We start from the raw sequence: 9,876 nt of genomic DNA, 5'->3' as shown, positions 1-9,876 counted from the left end.
TCCTGCATATATGCCTATCCACAGGCCCTAAAGGTATCTGTTCATATTGTTTACCTGAAGTCTGTGCATCTTTAGTATGGATTGTTGGCTTGAAATAGCCGTAGTTAAATTATTATTATTACTGTGTCAAATAATTTTATCAATCATAATTCAAAATAGTTTGCAAATGGGTTATATAATTTAAGAGCTCAGAAAACAAACCACTAAATAGCCTAAGCCTATAAGACGCTTACGTAAAAGTTAAACCATCACTAAAATATATTTGCAGCGCACAAAATATATCTTGAATAAAAGTATAATCTTTATGTAAATATCTCAAATCAAATGTAAAAAATGGCACCCCATTTTCCCTGTAACTTCTTATTGTAAGTGAATCATAGTTTTAAAAAAAACGTGTCCACAAATCGCTCTTTATATGTTGGACCCTCTAGTCCAAAAATGATGCATTCTAACTTGAGTGTTTAGAGCATATAATTAGGAATTACAATACATTTAATACTAATATTCTATGGTTTACTTTAGAGCAACAGTGCATGGCACTTGCCACAAAAATAAGTATGCTAACTTTAACCAGTTATAGTTTGAGTAAAATCCTTTTCACTCTAGGCCTACCCATAACATTGGTTAAATGTTGAGTTTTGGTGACATTTACTAAATTAATTGTAATTTGAGTGTGCATTAATTTCAGGCTATTGTTGGCAGGCCCGTGGTCCAAGGTGTTGGATAGCCTCATTGAAGCACGCGCTGTCAGCTGGTGAGCGCTCGGGTCCCCTCCACACACTGTGATCAGTGTCCCTCGGGACTCTGGATAGAACACACTTTCTTAGTAAACCCGCCACGCACACGTCTGCTTGCTCGCAAAGTAGCCACACGCGAGCGAGCATGCTCTCTCTCTCTCTCTCTCTCTCTCTCTATCTCTCTCTCTCTCTCTCTCTCTCTCTCTCTCTCTCTCTCTCTCTCTCTCTCTCTCTCTCTCTCTCACACACACACACACACTTACCAAATTAGTTATACTTACACTCGTTTACCCTCGTTTTATGCAGTCACCTTCGGTTTAGACTAAACTACAGTGCAGACTGTCAATGAATTTTGAACATTTTCATTTGAGCCCTGCCTAATAGGATGATCTGTACATTTTCAGATTAGCCCACTCCTCTGTAGAAAAGACGTGCTAAAAATGTTTCGAAATGATTTATGAAAGTGTCTGTTTGTACCTGCCGCTTCTGCTCCCTCCCCCTGGTTTTAACCAGTCACACCGTGTGCCCATTAATCTCGATCAATGTGGAGAATAATAGGCACTATAATGCGATGTTAAATTATTTACCGTATTTATTCACACACCGTTATCTGATTATTAACAAAGCAGCCATCTGTACTTGCCTGACTCATGTGACCCGCTATAACTGTTAAACAGGTAAATTATCGGATTTGGCGCGGTGCTCGGGTCTATCATGGAGGTAGCCAGTAGCCTACTGGGCTGCGTTCCCGAACCTATATTGGGTTTTATCCTATCTGTCGCCGATATGACCAAACGTGTTCTGTTTCGTTGTTTTTTTTTTTGTGTAAACACCACTCTTTAATGACATACCAATAAGTTGTCCAACTCTTATGTCTGTTTTTCACGAAATCACAGGAATAGCCGTGCTGATTAAATGGGGATTAAAAACATTGATAACGTTGTTGGAAGTTAGTGTTTCCAACTCCAACATGGTCGATAAAGTTGCCTTTGCCGTTACTAATTTTACAACATAATTGGGGCTATTTTAACTTAGTTGGCACGATTATTTTTGTTAATGCTATACAAACTTTAATTGATTCGGAGTCCAGACTGGCAATACCATTTATTGGAAATCCTCATAAAAACACTGAAATTCAACGTTTTGCTAATAATTATTATTGGAAGGGATATCGGCTCCAAACATTTGTGTGATGGGCGAAACTGTGATGATATCGCTACTATATCCGCTACGTGCTGTCATATCTATATCCACTATATCCTATCTCCACTCATTAGAACGCTACTGGGGCTATCATGTCGATTCTAAATAAACAATGGTCTCAAAAAACAGCTGAGAGACAATACGGGTTGAGGTTTCACTCTTATTAAAAATGTAGATGTGGGCGTTATGAAAAATAAAAACAGCCCCGCCATCCTTCTGCCGCACTGGTGGGGGCTCGGAGAGAACCCGAGACCCGACACGCGTGCAAGTATCCTATGGCTTCATGTGCACCATCATGTTTCAAAAACATCTTTTCACTTTTTGTATGCAGTCACACTCTCTATCAGTTTGTCTGGAGGTACGTTAATGGTAATTCAGATTGATGGATTAATAGTGGTAGGCAAATCAGCTAAGAACAAATTCTTATTTTCAATGACAGCCTAGGAACAGTGTGTTAACTGCCTTGTTCAGGGGCAGAACGACACATTTTTACCTTGTCAGTTCGGGGATTCACACTTGCAACCTTTCGGTTACTAGTCCAACTCTCTAACCAATATAACTGTATCTGTCCATTATAAAATAAAATAAAGTTATACAAAGTGAGTATGTTTATATTGATGAAAAGGAAGGCAAACTATAGCCTATAGGCTAGTTATAGGGAGTTTTTCCTAGCCACCGTGCTTCTACGTCTGCATTGCTTGCTGTTTGGGGTTTTAGGCTGGGTTTCTGTACAGCACTTTGCGACATCGGCTGATGTAAAAAGGGCTTTATAAAAACATTTGATTGATTGATTGATTGATTGTTGCCACCGACACAGATTGGTCTGTGCAATGTCATAAGTAAAAAGGTCCTCAATTTTTCTTATCCCAATTATAACATCGTTTCTCTCTCTCCAGCTTAATATAGGCCTAATGTTCATTGTAGTATTTTTTTTTAAAGTTTCAGAAGAATACATATTGTATTTAGAATAAAAAGCCCTTATTTTGAATAATAAAATCTCTTGGCCCATCGGCAGTGAGGAGTGATATCATGTGCAACCATGTAAGCAATTGGCCAAAATATAATTCAAATGGATTCAGAAGCAAGTGCATTCCATGGTTTTCTAAAATGAAATGAGAGGTTGTTGAATTTTGTATGAGATATGGGGAGTTCAGGAGTCCAACAAGCCAGTACTCTCTGGGGACTCCAGAACAAAGGGTAGAACTGGGCCATACTCCCCATCTGCTGAGGGAGAGAGGAGAGCAAGGGGCATCAAAAAAAGAAGAGAAAGAGCGACAGAACACAGGATGAGTAGAAAGAGAGAGAGAGAGAAAGAGAGCGAGAGAGAGAGAGAGGGTGAGAGGGAGAGAGAGAGGGCGAGAGAGGGAGAGAGAGCGAGAGAGAGCGAGGGAGCGAGAGAGAGCGAGAGAGAGGGAGAGAGAGCGAGAGAGAGGGAGAGAGAGGGAGAGAGAGAGAGGGAGAGAGAGCGAGAGAGAGAGAGAGCGAGAGAGGGAGAGAGAGCGAGAGAGAGTGAGAGAGGGAGAGAGAGAGAGAGAGTGAGAGAGAGTGAGAGAGAGGGCGAGAGAGAGAGAGAGAGAGAGAGAGAGAGAGAGAGAGAGAGAGAGAGAGAGAGAGAGAGAGAGAGAGAGAGAGAGAGAGAGAGGGGGCGAGAGAGAGAGAGAGTGAGAGAGAGAGGGAGAGAGAGGGAGAGAGAGCGAGAGAGGGAGAGAGAGCGAGAGAGAGCGAGAGAGGGAGAGAGAGCGAGAGAGAGTGAGAGAGAGAGGGCGAGAGAGGGGGGGACGGAGAGGAAAAAGCTACAATAACAATATGTTATTGGTCCATGTTATTAAAGGAGCTATTTAAATAATAAGTCATGATATTATTCTTTCAGTCACTTTGCAATGTTCATTAGAACTGATGCATGGCTGCTTCATTGCAGCATCAGGTGTCTATGGTCCTTGAATTATTCCTCACTCAGGCCCTTATAACGCAGCTGGAACGCAGAGAGCACCTGTCACACTGCCAGCCTGGTCCAGCTCATCTGTAAGTGCTGCTATTGAAACATGTATGTCTGCGATGCTAAGTGTGGACTAGTGTGAAGTGCTTGTGTGGAGACATGCACACACCTGCAAGCGTAGCGAGATAAGGGGAATGCTTTGTGTCCTTTTTAAAAAGATTGTTATCCAAGCAGGGAGGAGAATATAATAGAAACGGTCACGTGAGCCAATGAAGGCGTGAATAATGCATTGACTTCTGAAGAACACCAGGTCTTCTGTCTGTTGTTATCAATGCAAACGCCATGTTTCCCAAATATCTCAGGGCTGCACTTTGCAGGGGATTATTATTAGATCATGGAAATGTCTCTGATTGTCTACGATCTGCAACATATCAGGAGAGAGGTGGTCAGAGGGTCTTAAAGCCAAGGCATTGCAGATATTAAAACAAAAAATAGATGTACCTATCACTGATTACCTCTTTAAATATTTATTTATTTATTTTTAAATGAGTGAGCTATTTTAATATATATTTGTGAATGATGTCCTGTGGTTGCCACTATAAAGTAGCCCAGGCCAAAGTCCCAAACAAACTTCCTGTCATTTCTGGATGCGGATGTCGCTGATGTCAGTTTGTCTCTGTGCATGAGCATAAAATACACTAGCGGGTGAACCAGTGTCTCTCAGGCTCTGTTCTTACTGGGGTTGTGTTTCTGTCTGTCACCTTTACAAAGCAAATGTACATGGACTAACATGAGGCTTCTTGGGTAACCGTCCAATTCAAAAGCACACAATGGTGAGCCCAATTATCCCCATGCTTAATGCTCGGTGAGCATGAGTTACATGTTTTGTGTGTGCTGATGTGTCTGTATGGATGTATGTACGGGTGTGTGTGTGTATCCGATCCATATAGGAAACAGCTCCACTGTATGGCTATTTCAGCTTTTGACACATTATGACCTCCACAGGGGTCGGGTTACGTCCAGCGTGCAGCTCCCCTTCAGCAATGTATGGAGTGCAGTTTGACTGCAGAGACGTGAAAGGGGAGCGCATCGATTTGGAAGTGACTGTGCTAAAGGCCCTTTTCCAATCCCACACTTCTGAACGTGACCGAGTACCTTCTCAGCAGGAAATGAATGGTCTGACCTGGGTGAGGACTTCCCCCACCCACCCACACTTCTGAACATGAGCGAGCACCTTCTCAGCAGGAAATGAATGGTCTGACCTGGGTGAGGACTTCCCCCACCCACCCACACTTCTGAACATGAGCGAGCACCTTCTCAGCAGGAAATGAATGGTCTGACCTGGGTGAGGACTTCGGGTTTGTGTTCTAAACAGGACAGCCTACGCACCCACCCATCCACCCACACACTTGGCACCAAAGCCCAGCAATGTTCACCACGCCTAACATCTACTGCATAGCTGCCAAGTAGACCCATGTACAGTACATACATGCACATGCAAATCTGGGGAGTAACCCGCAGGTGGTGGGTGACGGAGACCTCACTGATAAAGACTATGTTGTTGAGACATTGCTAGCTACTCTGCAGGAATCTCCATCGCCATATCCATCCCAAAAGTCAGATAAACTGTCTGATCATGTTGAATGATGAGATAACACATCAATGATGTAGCGTACTCAGTCAAACAGGAACTAAAAGTAGATTGGGATCGTATCATATTGAATGTGTCCTAACTGTGTGATGCTCCCACCTTACAAAATTGCAATCAGAGCACAGAGATTGTTCACCGTACAAAAGTGTACAGCAGACGATCCAAAGAGAGAACGCAGCTGAATGACCCAGTAGTCAATCTGTTGGAGAGTTCCTCTTTAAAGTCCCAAGAAGGACCTCCTGATTCCCTGGATACAATACCTACAATGCCAATGATGAGGTTGAGAGCAGAGCAATGCTTGTCCCTCCCACTCACTGTAAAGAGCCGCTCTGTATATTAAGGGCTCTGTCCTTCCCCATTGTACAGTGGCTGTACAGATAATATTTCATCAGGCCGCCCTGCTCTGGGGAGGGGTACTGTATATTGTAGGAGTTTTCTTGTGTTTGATTCCTCTCCCTTTCATGGCAGTTGAAAGTCCTTAGTCGATTTCCCAGGAGACCCCCACTCTCAGGTATCCTCAGGATGGAGCAGGCCGGAGTGGAGCAGGCTAGAACAGACAAGGGTATCACTTTCAGCTCTGTGCACAGAGCACCATGCCCCCCCGACCCTCCTCTTTCCGTCCTATTTCCAATTAGAGATACATGTCGTAGCCCTTTCATTTCTCTCTTCAAGATCTCCCATTCACCTCTAAAAGTAAAAGGCCACCTCACAATAGGGGGGAGTTGGGGAAAGCGAGGCTAGACGTAGACGGAAGGTATAGTCTCGACTCCCGAGTCACATGGGCACAGAGACACAGGCCACTGGCCAGTTGTATAAATGCCCTGATGTGTTGAATAACTTCTATTACAGCATCAATCCTCAACCAGAGTGTCACTGGCAGGGTGTTCGACTGCATTGTGTATGATATTGGAACTGAAGAGAGGTGGCACTTATCTGCGCCATCTAAGACAGAGGTGTCTGCAAGGTCAAGGCTAAGGCAGGTCATCCTGACCAGGGAAGCTAAGAGGTACCTTGAGGTCTTAAACAAGTGCAATACTGGTATGCTTACTAGAACAGTATAGAGTTGCATATAAATACAGAAGTGACCTTTACAGAACTACTCTTAAACTACATGCCTCACTAGTCAGACACAAGATGTCAATAAGATAACAGCAGCTACACAAATCCACTTCTTCAAGGTATTAGATGAAGCATGGCCCGCAGGGATACAAAGAATGTAAAACTCATCTAATTAGCTTTACTTAGTGAGAGTATTCTCAGTATTCTCAGGTTCCAGCTGTTTGCTCAACGAAGTTGACTTTGTTAACACCTCTTATCCATCTATTTCTCGCAGCCTGGAAGCTATGTTGCTCTTCATCTTAGATCATTAAAAACAATTATAATAATAACAATTGATGGTAATATGAAGAAACAATGTTGTAACTATAATTATATTTCATCAATGCTTAAATATTTCTGTGAGAGAATGTCATGTAGTTTATGGATCTATATTTTAATTTGGATTGAAAAGGTTGAATCTCATCAATAACCAATGATCATTTTCTATCCTTCCTTCTATGAACATATAAGACGAAACGTTGAGAGTGAGACAAATTCCAAAATGGTTCTTCAGGTATTCTTTGCTGGTTTGATGGAGATTCCTTGATAAAGAATCTACCTTTTTAACATGAGAAATGTAAAAGCTCAATGACTCTCTTGCTTGAAGTTCATTACGCTTATTTATGTCCCCCATTCTCCCAGATGAGTGCCACGGTCCTCCTGTTTTCACATCATCGGGTTATTTCACCTCTTGTTCCCGTAGAGATCAGTACCGCCTCACCACTCATGTCAATCAATCATTCACATTTTACATTTAAATTTGAGTCATTTAGCAGACACAAATTCCAAAATGGTTCCAGAGCGACTTACAAGTAGTGCATTCATCTTAAGATAGCTGGGTGAGACAACCACACATCACCGGCATAGTAAGTGCATTTTCCCTCAATAAAGTAGTTATCAGCAAAGTCACTGCTAGTAGGAAAATGTACATTTATTTATTATTATTATTATTTATTTGTTTTTTAGTAGGTGGGGGCGGTGGGGAGGGGCGCTGTGAGATTAATTTAAGATACTCTTTGAAGAGGTAAGGTTTCAGAAATTTTGGGAAGATGGGCAGGGACTATACTGTCCTAGCTTCAAGGGGAAGTTGGTTCCACCATTGGGGTGCCAGGACAGAGAAGAATGTTGACTGGGCTGAGAGGACGCTAACCCTTCGTAGGGGTTGGAGGGCCAAGAGACCAGAGGTGGCCGAATCGAGTGCTCGGGTTGGGGTGCAGGTTTTGAGCATAGCCAGAAGGTAGGGAGGAGTAGTTCCCTTTGCTGTTCCTTAGGCAAGTAACATGGTCTTATAGTGGATGTGAGGACCGAGTCACTGCTTTGATGTTTGCAGAGAATGACAGGATGTTGTCCAAGGTCACGTCAAGGATCTTTGCACTCTGGAAGGGGGACACTGTGGAATTGTCAACCGTGATGGAGAGGTCTTGGAGTAGGCAGCCCTTCCCTGGGAGGAAGATCAGCTCCATCTTGTCGAGGTTGAGCTTGAGGTGGTGGGCCAACATCCAAGCTGAGATATCTGCCAGGCATTCAGAGATGTGTGTTGCCACCTGGGTGTCAGAAGGGGGAAGGAGAAAAGTAGTTGAGTATAGCAATGATAGGAGAGACCATGTGAGCATATGACGGAGGTGAGTGACTTGGTGTATAGAGAGGAGAGGGCCTAGATCCGAGCACTGGGGGACACTAGTAGTGAGAATATGTGGTGCAGACACAGATCCTCTCCACATCACCTGGTAGGAGTGACCTGCCAAGTAGGATGCAATCCAAGAGTGTGCAGAGCCTGAGACGCCCAGCCCTGAGTGGGTGGAGAGGAGGATCTGATGGTTCACAGTGTTGAAGGCAGCGGATAGATCTCGGAGGAAGAAAAGAGAGGAGATAAAGTCAGCTTTGGCTGAGCGGAGAGCCTCCATGACGCAGAGGAGAGCGGTCTCAGTTGTGTCTTGAAGTCTGACTGCTTCGGGTCAAGAAGATCTTTCTGAGAGAGATAATGAGAGTTGGTCATAGACAGCACGCTTAAGTGTTTAGGAAATACAATTAAAAAGGGATACTGGTCTGTAGGTTGACGTCAGAGAGGTCAAGTGTTGGTTTCTTGAGAAGGGGAGCGACTAGGGCCATTTTGAAGTCAGAGGGGACGCAGCCAGTGGTCAGGGATGAGTTGATGAGGGAAGTGAGGAATGGGAGAATGTCTCCAGAGATGGTCTGGAGAAGGGAGGAGGGGATGGGGTCTAGTGGGCAGGTTGTCAGGCGGCCGGACCTCACTAGTCACAGGATTTCATCTGGAGAGAGAGGTCAAAGCGTAGGATAGTTTTGCCAGAATGGGATCAGTAAGCTGAGTAAATGAGGAGCGGATATCGTCGATCTTCTTTGGTTGACAAAGTTGTCTGAGTAGAGGGAGGATGGCGGGTCGATGAGGGAGGGGGGGAGAGGGAGGGTGAGGAGGTGGAGAATTAAGGGGGAGGGTAAGGTGTGAAAAAAGTTTTGACACGAGGCAAAAGCTTGAAATTTAGAGTGATAGAAAGCGGCTTTAGCAGCGGATAGTAGTAATGTGCGGGCCGACTCATAACCCGTGGGGGTGTTGGGGTCAATTGTGTGGACGAAGGGCGGGTTGGATAAAGAGAAAACAATACTTTAATAAATCCATTAACGTATTATTCTTGTGCAATTTATAAGCTACATTGATTTTTCTTTATTATTTGAGGCTGTTGCGTTAGTATGTAAGCCTAAGCTTTAGGGCCTAACTGTACGCACGCCAAATAGCCTACACACCAATCGTCAAATGATTTTGGGAACAGGCAGAAAAAAGTAAAAGGTAAAAAGGACAACGTCTGAGTTAAATTCAACAAGAGAACAGCTGTAAAATGGAGAGTTGAAAATAAAGAGAAGGGAGGGCCAGAAAAGTCATGTTTGGGAAAGATTTGTTGAATTGGTAAAAGAGGATAGCAGTGCCGGCTATGTTATGTGTGATGATTGTGAGGCGTTATACAAATTCGACAGTCAGAAGCCGGGGATTTCAAGTAGGCCTATAACAGGTCAAGGAAACTGTAGTTCAGATGGTTTAATGGCCACTGACTGTAGGTCTATAACCTCTCACATAGCTTTAATAGCCTGAATATTAACTCCTGTTGAATTAAGCATTTCTTGCGGTAAAATTATACAGCAAATGAAGGCACATTTTTGACTCGGGAACAGGAGTGGAGAAATATGATTTATTTATTTCAGTGTCTTGAGAGAATGCGAATGTGCAGTTAGCACCTCTA

Source organism: Salvelinus fontinalis, chromosome 4, assembly GCF_029448725.1.
Source record: "Salvelinus fontinalis isolate EN_2023a chromosome 4, ASM2944872v1, whole genome shotgun sequence".
Lineage (NCBI taxonomy): Eukaryota > Metazoa > Chordata > Actinopteri > Salmoniformes > Salmonidae > Salvelinus > Salvelinus fontinalis.
This window is presented reverse-complemented; position numbering follows the sequence as displayed.